Below are 17694 nucleotides of genomic sequence, written 5' to 3' on the forward strand. Positions count from 1 at the left end.
CTCTAATTCAGCCATCCAGCCTCAGATGGGCTCTAATCCAGCAGTCCAGCCTCGAAGAGGATCTGAGCCAGCAATCCAGCCTCAGAGGGGCTCTAATCCAGAAGTTCAGCCTAGAAGAGGCTCCGAGCCAGCAGTTCAGCCTCAGAGGGCTCTAATCCAGAAATTCAGCCTAGAAGAGGCTCCGAGCCAGCAGTTCAGCCTCAGAGGGGCTCTAATCCAGCAATTCAGCCTAGTAGAGGCTCTGAGCCAGCAGTCCAGCCTTGAAGAGACACCAAGCAAGAGTTCCAGCCTCAAAAAGACCTCGAGTCAGCAGTCCATCCTCAAACAGATTCCAAACCAGTAGTACAATCTCAGAAAAACTCCAAACCAGCAGTCCAGCCTTGGAGAGCTCTGAACCATCGGTACAGTCTTGGAAAAAATTTGAATTAGCAGTACAGTCTTGGAGTGATCCTAATCTAGTATCCCAGTCTCAGAGTAATGCTGGCACAGCCATCCAATACCAGAGTGTTGCCAGCACAGCCACCCAGTTCCAGAGAGATTCTGGCCCAGCCCCTCAGTCTTCCAGAGACATTAATCCAGTGCCAGAGTGCCAGAGAGGCTATGGACCCATACTTCAGGGCCAGAGAAACCCTGATTCAATGCTTCAGAATTCCAGAGAACCTGTTTCAGAACTTTGACACCCCGGAGAACCTGTTTCAGCACTTCAGCAACAAAGAGAATCTGATTTAGCATTTCAGGCCCCCAAAGAAACTGATTAAGTGCATTAGTACCCCAGAGAACCTGATTTAGAGCTTCAGTGCACCAGAGAATCTGATTCAGTGCTTCAACTCCCCAAAGAACCTGATTCTGTGCTTCAGTACCAACAAAGCTTTGGTTGAAGATCACCACCTCAGAGAGACCCTGGTTCTACACTTCCATTCCAAGCACCTTTGTCTCCCTTCAAAACTTGCATTCCTCCAAATGCAATTCTAGGAAACCGAGTACCTACTGGTCACAATCCCAATGGCAAATGGGAACTGGAAGAGGGGTCTTAAAGGGGGGATGAAGTGCCACAGTTTTACCTGCTAAGCAGTCTCCCATGCCAAGGTTCAGGGGTCTTCAGTGAGCCTCGTCACAGCTCTGCCAGTTACCTCATCGCTGGTCATACCATGTTTCAGATTCAGCCCTACTTAATCCAGCCTGTTCAGTCCCTCAGTGCCTCTTCATTGAGTCACCTTGGCTCTCTGACCTGGCCATTCTTACCTTACTATTTTGCCTTGCATAGCTTTGTAGCATCTAGACCTTCTACTCTGCCTAGCCTTGTGGCCTCAGGGCCTTCTACTTTGCCTTGTAGCTTATCCAATTCTTCTGCCTTGCCTTGCACCCCATTGAGGCCTCCTGCCTTGCCTTGTAACCTCTCTTGACCTTTCATCTTGCTCTGTGGCCTCTCTTAGCCTTTTATCTTCCTTTAGGCCCTTATAGGCTTTTTGGCCTCACTCTGTAGCCTCTCAGGCCTCCCTGCTATGCTGCATGTCCTCCTGGACTTTTCTATCTTATCTTACTGCCTCTGGGCCTACCAGTATTACCTTGTCCAGTCTTGTGCCCTTTTGGGCTTTTTTTTCCCCTGTTATCTGTTTAGCCCAGTCTTGTACTTGTCTAGTCCAATCCTGCCCTTTTCCAGTCCTGTTTTTGTCTGGTCCTTATCCTGCCCATTCTAGTTCAACCCTCACTCTAAATCACATTAAATCTTCACTGATATGTACTGTACTGTTTGTACCTCTGATTGTGCATGTAAAACTGCCCCCCAAGCCCTAGACCACCTCCAAAACCTCACCTTGAGTTACTAGTTGACCCTCCTACAGTGGTATAAATAGTTGACTAATATGTGTGCCACCCCAGAGATTCTCTCGCTCTGTCTCTCTCTGTCTCTCTATCCCCCTGCCTGAAATGGGATTTGCAATATTTAGCACAAATCCCAGTTCAGGCATAATACCAGGTGTGCATTACACAATGTTAAGCACCTCTCGTTTTCATAAACGGCTCCCTTTTGACTAAAATTTCAAAATTTGCATATGCATCTCATGATACACTATTTATCGTATGTGATATGGCGGGCATTAGGGCCCTAACACCCTTGATAAAGCCCTAACATGATTTGATGAATGACCCCCTTAGATTGTAAGCCCTCTGGGGATAGGTTAATACCTACAGTACCTAAATATAATCCACTCTCTAGTTTCAAAAAGTGCAAAAAGCTGAATATAAACATCTCAATAAATAAATAAATCTGTCTAAAATGTTGCTTGATACAATACTTAATATTTTAAAAGTTGACATTTTGCTGGATAACTTGTGAGTTATCTGGTTAAATTTTTTTAAGATTGACCCCAGGTGTCTCCAATTCCCACTTCTGAAAATTAGGAAAATTAATCCTGTTTGGGATTTGATGGTTATTTTCAAGAGATCTGAACTGGCCACTGTCAGAGATAGGATGCAAACATACATAGTAACATAGTAATGATGGCAGAAAAGGACCAAACTGTCCATCCAGTCTGCCCAGAAAGCTTCTTATGGTAATATCTACCATCACCCCCAAGTTTTTCTTAAGTGTAGTCCATGCAGTTACCCCCAATCCTTATGATAAAAGTAGTAATATTTACAATCAAAAACCAAGCAACTGTCAAATCCATAAAAAAATTACCAATATCAACTTTTTTACTGGGTGAGGAGTCCTCCTGAATATTTCAGAAATGCTGACTTGCTTTGAACTTGACTGTAAAAACAGTCCTGTGCTTTTTCCGTTATGCCTGCATATCAATACCCCCATACCATAAAAGTCAGGGCCCATGTTGCTTGCCATCTGTATCCAATTCCCCTTTTTCCCCCCTACCATTAAAGTGGAGAGTGATGTTGCAGTTGTGTCAAAATGATCAAGGCTTATCCATTGATGGTAGTAATCCCCGTGCTTTTGTTATAGATAGTAACAGTCACACCGAGCAGGTTACCCCAATACACTCTTTTCTTCATTTCTGTCCTCTAGCCTTTAGGAACACACAGTGTTTATCTCAGACCCCTTTGAATTCTTTGACTGTTCTTTTCCTCACCACCTCCTCCAGAAGGGCATTCCAGTTATGGAACCTGACGTTGGTTGTGAGTCGTCCCCCTGAAGTTTAATTTTTTGACCCCTAGTTCTATTGTTTTCTTTCCAATGGAAAAAGTTTGAAGTTCATGCATTACTAAAACCTTTCAGGTATCTGAAGATCTATATCATACCTCCCCTGTAACCCCTTTTTTCCAGGTTATACATATTTAGGTCCTTCAGGCTCTCCTCATAAGTCATTTGATGGAGACCCACACCATTTTGGTTGCCCTTCTCTTGATCGCCTCCATCCTGTTTCAGGCCCCATTGAGATACGGTCTCCAGATTTGAACACAGTACTCCAGTTAAGGCCTGACCAAGGACCTGTGCAAGGGGATTATCACCTCCATTTTCTAACTTGTTATTCCTCCCTCTATGCAGCCCAGCATTCGTCTGACTTTAGCTATTGCCTTGTCACATTCCTTTGCTGTCTTCAGATCACTAGACACTATCACCCCAAGGTCCTTTTCTTGATCCATGAACAAGTCTTTCACTCCCCTTCATATACAGTTCTTTTGGATTATCACACCCTAGATGGATGATTCTGCACTTCTTGGTATTGAATCCCAGCTGCCATATTTTTGACCACTGTTACAACTTTCTTAAATTACATTTCATTCTCTCTACTCGTTCTACTGTGTCCGTTCTTGCAGATCATAGTATCATCTGCAAATAGACAAACATTACCTATTATCCCTTCTGTAATGTTGCTCACAAAGATTTTTAACAGAAACAGTCCCAACACCAATCCTTGCAGCACTCAACTTAACACTGTTCTTTCTTCAGAGCAGGTTCCATTTACCTTCTATCCTTCAACCAGTTTGTAATCCACATCACAACCTTGACATTCACTCCCAAGCTTCTCATTTTATTCACAAGCATCATATGCGGAACCGTATCAAAAGCTTTGGTGAAATCTAAGTAATTAACTTTGGGCGCTCTTCTTCGATCCAATTCTTTTGTCACCCGATTAAAAAAAAAATCAATCAGGTTTGTCTGACAGGACCTTCTCCTGGTGAATATATGCTGTCTCTGGTACAGCAATCCTCCTGATCGTAGATAGTTCACTATCCTTTCCTTCAGCAGAATCTCCGTTCATTTTCCCACCACCAAGGTGAGGCTAACTGGCCTGTAGTTTCCAGCCTCCTCTCTGCTACCATTCATGTGAAGCAGGACCAGCACCGCTCTTCTCCAATCATGCAGCACCACTCCCATTTCCAGAAATCTATTGAACAGGTCATTCAACAGACCCGCCAACACATCTCTGAGCCCTCTCATAATCCTGTATTTAACCTCATCTGGCCCCATGAACTTGTCCACTTTCTATTTTCCTAGCTTGATGGTCCATTGATTTGATCCAGCTTGGCATTTCTTATGTTACTATGTTGTCTCTTACCTCCTACTTTCTTGTACTATGTAAGGAATTTCTGAGTTACAGGACCACCATATACCTTTGTTTTGTTTTCTTTTAAATGTGGGTCAACATTTCCCTTTTGTATTTGTTTGATAGTGCAGAGCTACTATCAGGGAAGTTCACATCCTGCAGACAAAGATGAATCTAGTCCAATGTTTCCCAACCCTTTCCTGGAGGCACACCTGGACATTCAGGTTTTCAGGATTGCCACAATGAATAAGCATGAAATAGATTTGCATATCCTATGTCTCTAGTAAATGCAAATCTATTTCATGCATATTCAGCATGGATATCCTTAAAACCAGATTGGTTAGATGTGCCTCCAGGAGAGGGCTGGAAAACACTGATATAGTCCTACCCTGCAATATATTCTCTCATGAAATACTCCACAAAAAAAAAAAAAAAATGTTGCAGGGAAATGGAAAGTATAGCAGGACCACCATAATTTTAAAGGTCCACCAGTGATCCAAAATTTCTCCCACCACCATGTAAAATTACTTCAGGATCTGGGTATCCCCGACCACCCCCACTGCCTGTTCAGTTAGCAGGGGAAAAATGTAAAAAGAAAAAATAATTTAAAAAGTCACACAGCAATCTTCCTTCCCCTTTCCACCTTCCCAAACCCCACACTTGTCAACAAAAATAATCCCACCCCAGGTCTATTCCCCCCACCACTGGATCTATTCTCTCCACTCCAGCAGTAACCCCCAATCTAAACATGCCCAACCCCCAATAAAAGGGAGCCTACCCTCTGGACCCCCCCCCCCCCCATCCCTCTAATAATGCCCCTTGTAGTCTAGTGGTGCCCGGAGTGCCCCAAGGCTCCAGACTAGTTGCCACCACCTTGCATAAGATCTTTTCTTTATGCATCTTGTGTGCTGAAGCTGAATAATATGGCTTTACTTTAAAAAAGAAAAAAAAAGTTAATGAGCCCTGAAGCAGCATAATATGAATCGCTGGCCAACATCAGCTTTTAATTTGTCTTTTCTCATCTAGTACATCATCATCTGCAGCTTTTCAGATGTTTCTGTTGCCAGTTAAGCAACCTTTTGGCTTTAGCACTAGTAATTGAAATCCTTTTGACATGTTTTTGTTTGTCCGATAAAGCCCATAAAGTTTTATCCTTTGACATGTTCTTGCTTATCAGATAAAGCCTATAAAATTTTGCAGTGGATACATTTGTGGACTCAAACAATTTTTTAAAAATATTAAATATATTTAAAAACAAAACAAATAATATTTTTTTAAATACAATAAAGAGGTTGGATGGAGGTTTTTGACCAATGATTGATTCATGTGCTTGAACAGATTCATATTGAATCAAGCAACAACATAACACAAATCTTTGAATACCTGCCTACTATCTCTGGGGATCTTTCCAGTTCTTCCCCCAATGGCACATTTCCTGCTTCTACAGCCTTTTCTGCCAATTTGTTTCCCAGTTTGCACAAACATGAAGTCTGACACACCACACAAACCAACTCCAAACCTGAAGATGGACTTTCAGTTCACATTTCTCAATAGAAATTGGACATCCATTCAGCCCTTTTTCAACACCAATGCAATTCAGATCTTCAATGCCAGCTCCATTTCACTCCAGCTCTGTCTCCACACACCATATATATTTATTTTAGAACATAAGAACATGGGCATGGGAACATAAGAAATTACCATACTGAGTCAGAGCAATGGTCCATCAAGCCCAGCATCCTGTTTCCAACAGTGGCCAATCCAGGCTACAAGTACCTAGCAAGTACCCAAAAACTAAGTATATCTCATGCTATTGATGCTAGTAATAGAGGTGGCTATTTTCTAAGAACATAAGAAATTGCCATGCTGGGTCAGACCAAGGATCCATCAAGCCCAGCATCCTGTTTTCAACAGAGGGCAAACCAGGCTACCAGAACCTGGCAAGTACTCAAACCTAAGAAGATCCCATGGTACTGATGCCAGTAATAGCAGATGCCATTCCCTAAGTCAACTTGATTAATAGCAGTTAATGGACTTCTCCTCCAATAAATTATCCAAACCTTTTTTAAACCCAGCTACACTAACTTCTCTAAACACATCCTCTGGCAACAAATTCCAGAGCTTAATTGTGTGTTGAGTGAAAAATAATTTTCTCCAATTAGTCTTAAATGAGCTACTTGATAACTTCATGGAGTGCCCCCTAGTCCTTCTATTATCCGAAAGTGTAATTAACCGATTCACATCTATTTGTTCAAGACCTCTCATGATTTTAAAGACCTTTACAACACCCCCCCTCCCCCTGCCCAGCCATCTGTTCACCAATCTGAGCAGACTTAACCTCTTTAGCCTTTCCACATAAGGGAGCTGTTCCATCCCCTTTATCATTTTGGTCACCCTTCACTGTGCCTTCTCCAGTGCAAAAGTATCTTTTTTGAGATGTGGTGACTAGAACTGTACAGAGTACTCAAGGTGCGGTCTCACCATAGAGTGATGCAGAGGCATTATGACATATTCCATTTTGTTAACCATTCCCTTCCCAATAATTCCTAACATTCTGTTTGCTTTTTTGACTGCTGAAGCACACTGAGCAGATGATTTCAATGTATTATCCACTATGATGCCTAGATATTTTTCCTGGGTACTAGCTCCTAATATGGAATCTAACATTGTTTAACTACAGCAAGGGTTATTTTTTCCTATATACAACATCTTGCACATGTCCACATTAAATTTCATCTGCTATTTGGATGCCCAATCTTCCAGTCTCACAAAGATCTCCTGCAATGTATCTCAATACAAATTGAGATACATTGCAAATTTGGTAACCTCACTCGTTGTATTCCTTTCCAGATCATTTATAAATATATTGAAAAGCACTGGTCCAAGTTCAGATCCCTGAGGCACTCCATTGTTAACCCTTTTCCACTGAGAAAATTGACCATTTAATCCTCCTCTCTATTTCCTGACTTTTAACCAGTTTGTAATCCATGAAAGAATATTGCCTCCTATCCCAAGACTTTTTAGTTTTCTTAGTAGCCTCTCATGAGGGACTTTGTCAAACGCCTTCTGAAAATCCAAATACACTACATCTACTGGTTCACCTTTAATCACAAGTTTATTAACCCCTTTAAAAAAATGAAGCACATTTCTGAAGCAAGACTTCCCTTGGGTAAATCCATGTTCACTGTGTTCCATTAAACCATGTTTTTCTATATGCTCTGTGATTTTGACCTTTAGAATAGTTTCCACTATTTTTCCCAGCACTGAAGTCAGGCTCACTGGTCTATAGTCTTACGCATGCCATCTGTGGCAGAGCCGCGGCATGGCCCCCTCACCTTTCTTCGGTGACTCCAGCTTCTGGTTCCTCCTCGCTGGCGGCGGTGGGCCATCAGCTCCGTCCTCGGGCCTCCCAGGTGCCTCCAGCTCTGCCACAGTTCTCAGCATTCCCAGTCCTGCTACCACATCTCATTGGGCTTCTCTGCGTGGCCCGCGGAGAGACGCTGTTACTCACACCACACCCCTCCCTAGGCACGCATGCGCGCACCATTGATCCTTAAGTAGGGACCGTGGTGGGAACCTAACCGCGGCCCCAGATGATGACATCAACGTAACTACAGTATTTAAGCTCAGGCTCCGCTCCCTAGCATTGCTTTGCAACAGGTCTCCTTACTGGTTGAGTACTCGTTGCCTCCTAGAGATTTGTCTCATCCCTACGTTTCTGTTTCTCGTTGTTCCTGGTTCCTCTCTCTTTGTTCCTACCCTGCTTAGTACTTTGGATTGACTACACGGACTTTGACTTTGCTTTGCCTGACTTTGCCATTGATTGTCTCCAAGCCCGGACCTCTGCATCGCCTGACTACATTATTGCCTATCTCCAGATCCAGAACTCCACTTTGCCTGACTATGCTATTGCCTATCTCCAGACCCAGACCTCTGCTTCACCTGACTATGCTATTGCCTATCTCCAGACCCAGACCTCTGCTTCACCTGACCATGTTGTTGCCTATCTCCAGACCCAGACCTCCGCTTTGCTTGACTATGCTCTTGACTATCTCCGTGATCACACCTCAGCCTTGCTTGCCACTGCCTTCAGATTGCTGCCAGCCCTGACTCAAGCCTGCCCTTGGATGCCTCTTCAGCTTACTCCTTGGACATGGTTTCTTCAGGCTTCGGCCTGCTTTTGTTCGAGCACCCTCTGTCTGCCTCCGTTCCATTGGCACCCGAGTTTCTAGGACATTACCCAGTCCAGAGTAAGACTGTACTATCTCTCATCTGCTGTCTCTGGGCTGAACCAACTCCTATTGCAACAACACACAGAGGCCAACCTAAGTCCTTCCGGCCCCAGCACCCAAAGGCTCAACCCACGGGGAACGAGGGCTGGTATAGGTGAAGCTCCAGTGGCCTCTGTCTATTAGCCCACTCCACCTGCCGATGGTGGGGACCCATAGATCCTTACCTACAGGTTGCATCAACCCCACCTCAGCCCGAGGGTCCACCTCCGATGCAACATATAGTTTCCTGGATTGCCCCTGGAGCCCTTTTTAAATATTTGAGTTACATTAGCCACCCTGCAGTCTTCAGGAACAATGGATGATTATAATGATAAGTTACAAATTTTAACTAATAGATCTGAAATGTCATTTCTTAGTTCCTTCAGAACCCTGGGATGTAAAGCATCCGGTCCAGGTGATTTCCTATTCTTCAGTTTGTCAATCAGGCCTACCACATCTTCTAGGTTCACTGTGATTTGATTCAGTTCATCTGAATCATTACCCATGAAAACCTTCTCCGGAATGGGTATCTCACCAACATTCTCTTCAGTAAATGCTGAAGCAAAGAAATTGTTTAATCTTTCCATGATGGCCTTATGTTCTCTAAGTGCCCCTTTAACTCCTCGATCATCTAAAGGTCCAACTGACTCCCTCACAGGCTTTCTGATTTGGATATATTTTAAAAAAGTTTACTGTGAGTTTTTGCCTCCTTGGCCAACTTCTTTTCAAATTCACTCTTAGCCTGTCTTATCATTGTCTTACATTTAACTTGCCAACGCTTATGATTATCCTATTCTCTTCTGTTGGATCCTTCTTCCAATTTTTGAATGAAGATCTCATGGCTAAAATATCCTCTTTCACCTCACCTTTTAACCATGCCAGTAATTATTTTTCCTTCCTTCCACCTTTCTTAATGTTTGGAATACATCTGGACTGTGCTTCTAGGATGGTATTTTTTAACAATGCCCATGCCTCTTGCACACTTTTAACCTTTTTTAACTGCTCCTTTCAGGTTTTTTCTATTTTTCTCATTTTATCAAAGTTTCCCTATTCAAAGTTTAGCAATAGTGCTGTGGATTTACGTACTGTTCCCCTTCCAGTCATTAATTCAACTTTGATCATATTATTATCATCACTTTTACCAAGTGGCCCCACCACTGTTACCTCTCTCACCAAATCCTGTGCTCCACTGAGAATTAGATCTAAAATTGCTCCTTCTCTCATCAGTTTCTGAACCAATTGCTCCCTAAAACTGTCATTTATTCCATCCAGGAACTTTATTTCTCTAGGATGTCCTGATGTTACATTTACCCAGTCAATATTGGGGTAATTGAAATATATCTGTATCAATTAGTCTAGCATACAATGAAGCAACAGTACACCTATAATAAATCACATTTTATCAATCAAATTTTTATAATTTTTGTGAAAATAATTTGTAAAACAATTTATCTTATCTTTATGTGAATATATTGGACCTTCATACTACCCGCAGTTTGCAAGTATGTAACTTGTAATTTTTACCGCTGCGGGCCTTTTTAATCATTGGTCCATAGCATATAGATTTTTGTATTTGCTAATTTTTCTTTACTTTTAATTGTTTTTTATAAAATCTGGACTTTGGATTTTGAAGCACGACAGCGCCAATTAAGGGAAGTACTTTTTCCACATCTTTTATAAAAAACAATTAAAAGTAAAGAAAAATTTGCAAATACAAAAATCTATGGGGCGGATCTTCAAAACTCCGCAAATAGCTTACTTTTGTTTGCGTTCCAGGCGCAAACAAAAGTAAGCTGGATTTTAGTAGATACGCGCGGAGCCGCGCGTATCTACTAAAAAACCTGGGTCGGCGCGCGCAAGGCTATCAATTTTGTATAGCCAGCGCGCGCCGAGCCGCGCGGCCTACCCCCGTTCCCTCCGAGGCCGCTCCGAAATCGGAGCGGCCTCGGAGGGAATCCTCTAACACCCTCCCCTAACCTTCCCCTCCCTTCCTCTACCTAACCCCCCCGCCCGGCCCTGTCTAACCCCCCCCCTTACCTTTGTTGGGGGATTTACGCCTCCCTCTGGGAGGCGTAAATCCCCGCGCGCCAGCGGGCCTCCTCCGCGCCAGGCCGCGACCTGGGGGCGGGTACGGAGGGCGTGGCCACGCCCCCGGACCGCCCAGGGCCGTAGCCACGCCCCCCGTACCCGCCCCCAAAATGCTGCCGACACGCCCCCAAAACGGCGCGCCAACAGGGACCGCCCTCTGACACGCCCCCAACACGCCTCCCTCGGAGAACCCCGGGACTTACGCGAGTCCCGGGGCTCTGCGCGCGCCGGTGGGCCTATGTAAAATAGGCGCACCGGCGCGCAGGGCCCTGCTCGCGTAAATCCGGGCGGATTTACGCGAGCAGGGCTCTGAAAATCCGCCCCTATATGTTATGGACCAATGACTAAAAAGACTCGCAGCAGTAAAAATTACAAGTTACATACTTGCAAACTGCGGGTAGTATGAAGGTCCAATATATTCACATAAAGATAAGATAAATTGATTTACAAATTATTTTCACAAAAATTATAAAAATTTGATTGATACAATGTGATTTATTATAGGTAATTGAAATATCCCATTATTAGTGCACTACCAAAGTCCTATGCAACATACAATAAAACATACATAATAAAATGAAACTGTTACGGTCCTGGGCCGTGCCTCGGGACCTGCACTCACCATGTGGCCGGCCCAGCCACAGGAAAACCTTCCCTCCAGCCTCCTGGATGGCCAGCGCCATTTTTAAAGATGGCACCAGCCATCCAGTGCTCCAACCATGTGACAGGGGCCGGCCAATGGCACGGATACCCTGTCACATGGTAAGGGCAAAGGGCCATCGGCGCCATTTTTATTAACGCAGCCAATGGCCCGAGACCGGGAGATCGCTCCCGGGACTTCTGCTAGATCACCAGGTATTTGTAAAAAGGTTTTGGGGGGTTCAGGAGGTTGGGGGAAGCTAAGGTGTCAGTTTTAAAGGATCGGGGTGTTTTGTTTTTTTTATCGGGCCATCAACGCCATTTTTATTAGTGGCAGCCGACGGCCCGAGACCGGGAGATCGCTCCCAGGACTTCTGCTAGATCACCAGGTATTTGTAAAAAGTTTTGGGGGGCTTCGGGAGGGTAGAGGAAGCTAAGGGGTCATTTTAAAGGGTTGGGGTGGGTTTTTTTTATCGGGCCATTGGCGCCATTTTTAGTAGTGGCAGCCGACGGCCCGAGAGTGGGAGATCGGTCCCGGGGCTTCCATTGGACCACCAGGTACATGTAAAAAGTTTTTTTGGGGGGGTTGGGAGGGGGGTGAAGGTAAGAGATTAGTTTTAAAGGGTCGGGGTGGGTTTAGTGGTTGTTTTGGTGTGCTGGTTTTCCTGCCCTCCCCCCAAATAACTCCCGTTAGTGGACACTAACCCGATTAATGATTTTTTCATGATAAATCGGAGGAATTTCTATTGTATCGCACTCTTTAATGATTATTGATGATTTAAAAAATATCGGACGATATTTTAAATCGTCAAAAAACTATTCACATCCCTAGCAAGGACTGTATTAACATGGTGGACAGTGAGGGCTTCACCAAATGCAGCTCCCTCTGACTGCACCCAACTCCTTTCACAACTGATAATAGCCTCTGTTGAACCCACATCTTGGAAAAAGGGAGGGCATTACAGCAAAAGGTATCTTCAATAAAACTTTTATATATGGGGTTTCCATAAAACACTTAAATAATATCAAAATTCACAGAAATAATCATGTATCATAGACTTTTATAACATTGATTAACAGCAACAGCAACTCTTAAAAAAAACAAAACAACAACAAAAAACAGATGAGTATTTATGTATACATCCCAACATGGAATTCTTCTCAGTCATCTGAACAAATCACCTCCTTTACATAAGGTTCCCTTAAGGTTATTGTGGTCCATATTTCACCTATGCTATTACTGGACAATACCAAGGAGCTCACTAATGGTTCATTGGTCCCCATGCCTGGTACTGTAGGACTGAATGGACCAACTGCCTATCAAGGAGCAGTGAGAGCTCTTCTCTCCAAATTAACCTTTTAAAAAATCTGCAGCAAGAAGAACAATTCCTGCTCTGAACACCTTCATATACTGATCCAACAGAGACTCTTCTAGTGGTTCTACCACATAACAGTCCACTAAAGGAATATACAAAAATTATCTTAACCTGTTATAAGTCATCATAAAACTCACTAGTAGAGCTTATATCACATTCCTGAACATTTCTTCCAAGAACAAATGTCTAGAACAGGGATTCTCAACCCTGTCCTTGGGGCACACTGAGTCAGTCAGGTTTTCAGAATATACATAATGAACATGCATGTGATATATTTGCATGCATTGCCTCCATTGTATGCATAATCTATATCATACATATTCATTGTGGATATCCTGTACACCTGACTGGCAAGGTATGTCCTGAGGACTGGGTTGGGAACCTCTGCTCTAAACAGCAGGACCTATTTAAGGGCCCCCATGACACATAGGCACAGACAGACAGACAGACAGACAGACAGACACACACACACACACACACACAAATAATGTATCTATCTCTATCTATAAAACATAATTACAGATAGAGATTTTGAGAGAGCAAAATCTATAATTATTATTATGCCCTATATATGCATTACATGTTTCAGTAGGTGGCAGGTTTGCCTTCAAAGGGAATGTACTTGTTTCAGATGTTAAAATATTGCTCCTACATGTGCAAAACTACTTTTTTTTCCTCTCAGACATATGTTTAAAGCAGCTCTTTTTATGGAAGCCATCACCTAACACCATGAAATATCAAGATTCCTCCGGTCATTTAGATGTTAGAAACCCTGTTCAGCTAACTCAGTTTGGATAAGCAGCAGAATAACATTTCTTGGGAATGATGCACAGACTCTAATCTCACCCTCTAGTGCTGGTTGCTGCTTATTATTTTACACCACGTAAATAAATGAAGACATTTACACTATAAAAATCTATTGTATTCTAGGTTTTCCTTGCGTTAATTAGAAAAAATTAGGATAAGCCAAGCATTATAATTAGAAAGAAAACCGCAGTGTACAGTTATTATTGCACAGATGTAATTCATTGATGGGATTAATTCAGTCATTTTACTTTTCTAAACCTAAAATACGATATATGGAGAGAGATAGATGTTTTGTGACACTTGAATTATGCTGTTATTCAATGTTGTGTTTTTTGTTTTTTTTTAATGAAATCGATAGTAATTATGCAATGAAATGATTTTGGTTCTTTTCATTCAAAAGCTTCCCTTAAAGAAAGCTGCAGTTTTGATAGCGAAATCAGAAGCAGGGCTTGGAGAAGCTCCAGAGTCTCAAGGGTTTCCAGTCTCAATTACTTATTAATGTGACATACACTGTGTCTCTTGGCTGCCCTGGTCTGTACCCCTTGGTTCAGGCGGTCACCATCTCTTTCCAGTTACTGTCACACAGCGCTCTCCTCCTTGCCCGCTTAGCCGCCGCTCAGCACCTTGGACAGCTCATGAAAAAAAAAAAAAAAAACCCGTGCCCACCTTTCTTTGTCAATCAGGAGGCATGACGGGATTCGTTAACCAATAATACCACACATTCTCAATGGCAGCAGCCAATAAGCTAGCTGGGCAGGAGGGGCATCATTCTTCCCGCCTTTCTAGTTAAGGCCGTTGGGTTGGAATGAAGCTGGAGGGAGAGGGAGAGGGAGAGAGTCAGGGGGAAAGAAGGTGGCAGTAAGGGTCTGTGTAGTGCATGCCATACAACTGGAGTTGGTTGCTTTTCCCCCTGCATGGGCACGCCAAGCCTGTTAAAAAAAATAAATAAATAAACAACCAAACAAACAAACAAACCACCAGCTGAAGCTTAAGATTAAATAAGGCGGGCAAGGACACAAAGCAAAAACTCAGGCTTGCTTGCGGGAGGACAGTCCAAATTGTGAGCAGTACCATGGAGCAGGATAAATACTTACCCGAGCTGATGGCAGAAAAAGATAGCTTGGATCCATCTTTTGTTCATTCATTGCGCCTCTTGGCTGAAGGTAAGAATTCCTAGTTGTATTTGTTGTGATATCGCGATCTTATGCCTGGGTGAGGGCTGGTTTTTTTTTTTCCGCTATTGCTAAATGGAATGTAAGCAACTGCAACAATAAAACCATGAGAAGGGATGGTTACAGTAAACTGTTACAGTAACATGCGTAGTAATGGAATGAAGGTATCCATAGAGCATGAAGAGCGGTAATCTATGATGATAATTCCTTGCCAAGAAATTTTAATTATCTGCTGTGTATATAATGCACTTCAGAAGTAGGAAAATCTGCTACCGGTAAGTCACAGTTTCCCACTACTTTCGGGGAGCGTGCAAGCTAATATGCAATCTTTGGTCTGAGGGACTTCTGTTACAACTGTTATTCTTCTGTTTGTGCTGAAATTTGTATCCCAAAACGGAATTCGCAAGCCATATTTTGGGAAATTGAAAGAATTGGAACGATAGATAAAATGTTTAAACTTCTGCATTGTCCGTGCATTTATTTCTATTTCACATATTTATGTTGATTTTTTTGTAGTGATTTAGCAGTAAGAAATAAGTGAATTTTAGGACCTTATGACTCTATTTTAGTTATTGTCTCCGGAGGTTTAATAGAAAAGCTGTTGAAAGTAACTACTTTGAAAATTTAATTTTCAAGCTAAGGAGCCCTGCGACTCCATTAGGGAGCAGGGCACAATGGGGCGGGTAAGGCAAGGTAGGCAGGGCTAAGAGGAGGGGGGGGGGGGGGGAAAGGTAGTAGAAAAGGGAGAGCCAGCAGGGGCAGCCCTTCCTTTTCATCCTGTGCAGAGCTGCTTCAGATCACCTCTAGGATCAAGCAACTTTACCTCCTTGCTATATCAGTTTTGCTTCCCGGTTCCTCGTGCTCCAGCGCTGCCGAGCCCAGCTGGGGTGGCTCAACTCTCAGCACGGCTGTGCTGTAACAGGCTGATCTCAGCACGGCTGTGCTGTAACAGGCTGATCTCAGCACGGCTGTGCTACAACAGTTTTGCTTTTACTTTCACTTTGCCTCCAGCACGGCTGTGCTGTAAGAGGAGCACATCAGCTAAAGGAGCAGGAACGATTTCTTTGATTACATCATTGGGTAAAGTACAAAAATTGTGTGGCTTATAGGCAAAATGTTGAGAATATTAATGGTAATTTTGTGCTGCTAAGGTCGGGAAGGTATGCTCACCCCCTCCCCCTCCCCCCTTTTGCATTGAACTGGCTCTGCATTACCAGTACTTTATTTAATGAAAAAGTTTTGAATGCATGGCTGCTTCCGCCTGGAATGTTATTTTATTTAAGGAAATGCCTTAGCACATGGCTGGTTATATATATTTTAACTAATATATATTTAGTGAAACGCCATGGGCACATGGCCACACTTTACCTGTTATATATATATATATTTTATGAACTCATGGCTGGCTTTCAGCACAATGCTTGCTCTGCATGTTGCTGTATTTATTGAAAGGGCAGCGAGCGCAGGGCTGGTTATCATTCACTTGTAGCCTTTTAAGAAACGCCATTGAAGGGGTCTGCACATGGTGAATGCATAGGTGGTTAGAGCACATGGCTGGCAGTAGCAGGCTTGGTAGCTCAGTGGTTAGAGCACTGATCTTGTAGGCTTGCTTTACTTTAAAATCGACGTTTTCTATGTATTGCTTTACCCCTCGCTCTCTAAATTGCTAGGAAGTGGGCAGGCTTCATGTCTACCATGCTACCTCAACAACCTGTGGATATGCTTTGTTATACCTAAGTAATCTGACAATTAAAAAGTAGCCAGCATCCCCGTAGTTGGGAATTCTGATGATATGTCTATGGGACAGTGGTACGGCATCTGAGTGCTCAGCCAGGTTAACAGGATGTTTTTTATATTAATCCTAAAGGTGATATTTAGTATTTGGTTATTATTTAAAGGGACAGCTGTCCCATGTGCACGTTTATACTGAATTATAAGGGGTACAGGACTCTCAGCTTGATAGATATGATGATTTAGGCTGCGCTATGCAGCTCTATGCAAAGTAAATTAAAATATTAATGAAAGGTCAGCTTACATCTTAGCATGGTATTGTGGTTCTTATTGTAAGGGCTTGCCAGCAGCCATCTTAAAGTAGCACATGGCAGGGGTCAGCTCAGGGCGGCAGCCATTTTGGGGGTCAGCTCAGGGCGGCGGGGTCAGCACATGGCAGCGGCCATTTTGGGGGGTCAGCACATGGCGGCAGCCATATTTAGGATCGCCACGAGCATATTTTGACGCCGGTGCCGAGATAATCCCAACTGAGGCAGATTCCTCAACAGCAGGTGGGACGCTCACCTGATTTTGCGAGCCCCAACCCCGGTCCGCGTTGAGGCAATGCGCCCGTGGCTAGATCGTTATCCCTACCACACCGAAGCGGAGCAAATTTATGCTGGTTTCCTGTATGGCTTCCGAATCTCTATTCAATCTTTACCCCCTTTAGCGTTAGACTGCCCCCCGAGCAATGCGCAATCACTGGCGATGCATGAGGAGAAGGCGGATAAAAAAGTTCAAGCGGAATTGGCGCTAGGTAGGATAGCGGGCCCGTTCCCTTATCCACCTTTTCCAAATCTAGTAATATCTCCTCTGGGAATGGTACCCAAGAAAGAGCCAGGCCATTTCCGGCTCATACACAACCTGTCTTTCCTGCCGGGTAATTCGGTTAACGACCAAATTGACCCCCATTTGTGTGTGGTGTCATACTCCTCCTTCGACTCTGCAATCCAGCTGATCAAAGATGCAGGGCCCTGCGTGTACATGGCTAAGGTGGACATAGTCAGCATTCCGCCTTCTGCCGGTGCACCCAGACTCCTTCCACCTTCAGGGTTTTCAATTCAAGGGG

Source organism: Rhinatrema bivittatum, chromosome 3 (assembly GCF_901001135.1).
Source record: "Rhinatrema bivittatum chromosome 3, aRhiBiv1.1, whole genome shotgun sequence".
In the NCBI taxonomy this organism is placed as follows: Eukaryota; Metazoa; Chordata; class Amphibia; order Gymnophiona; family Rhinatrematidae; genus Rhinatrema; species Rhinatrema bivittatum.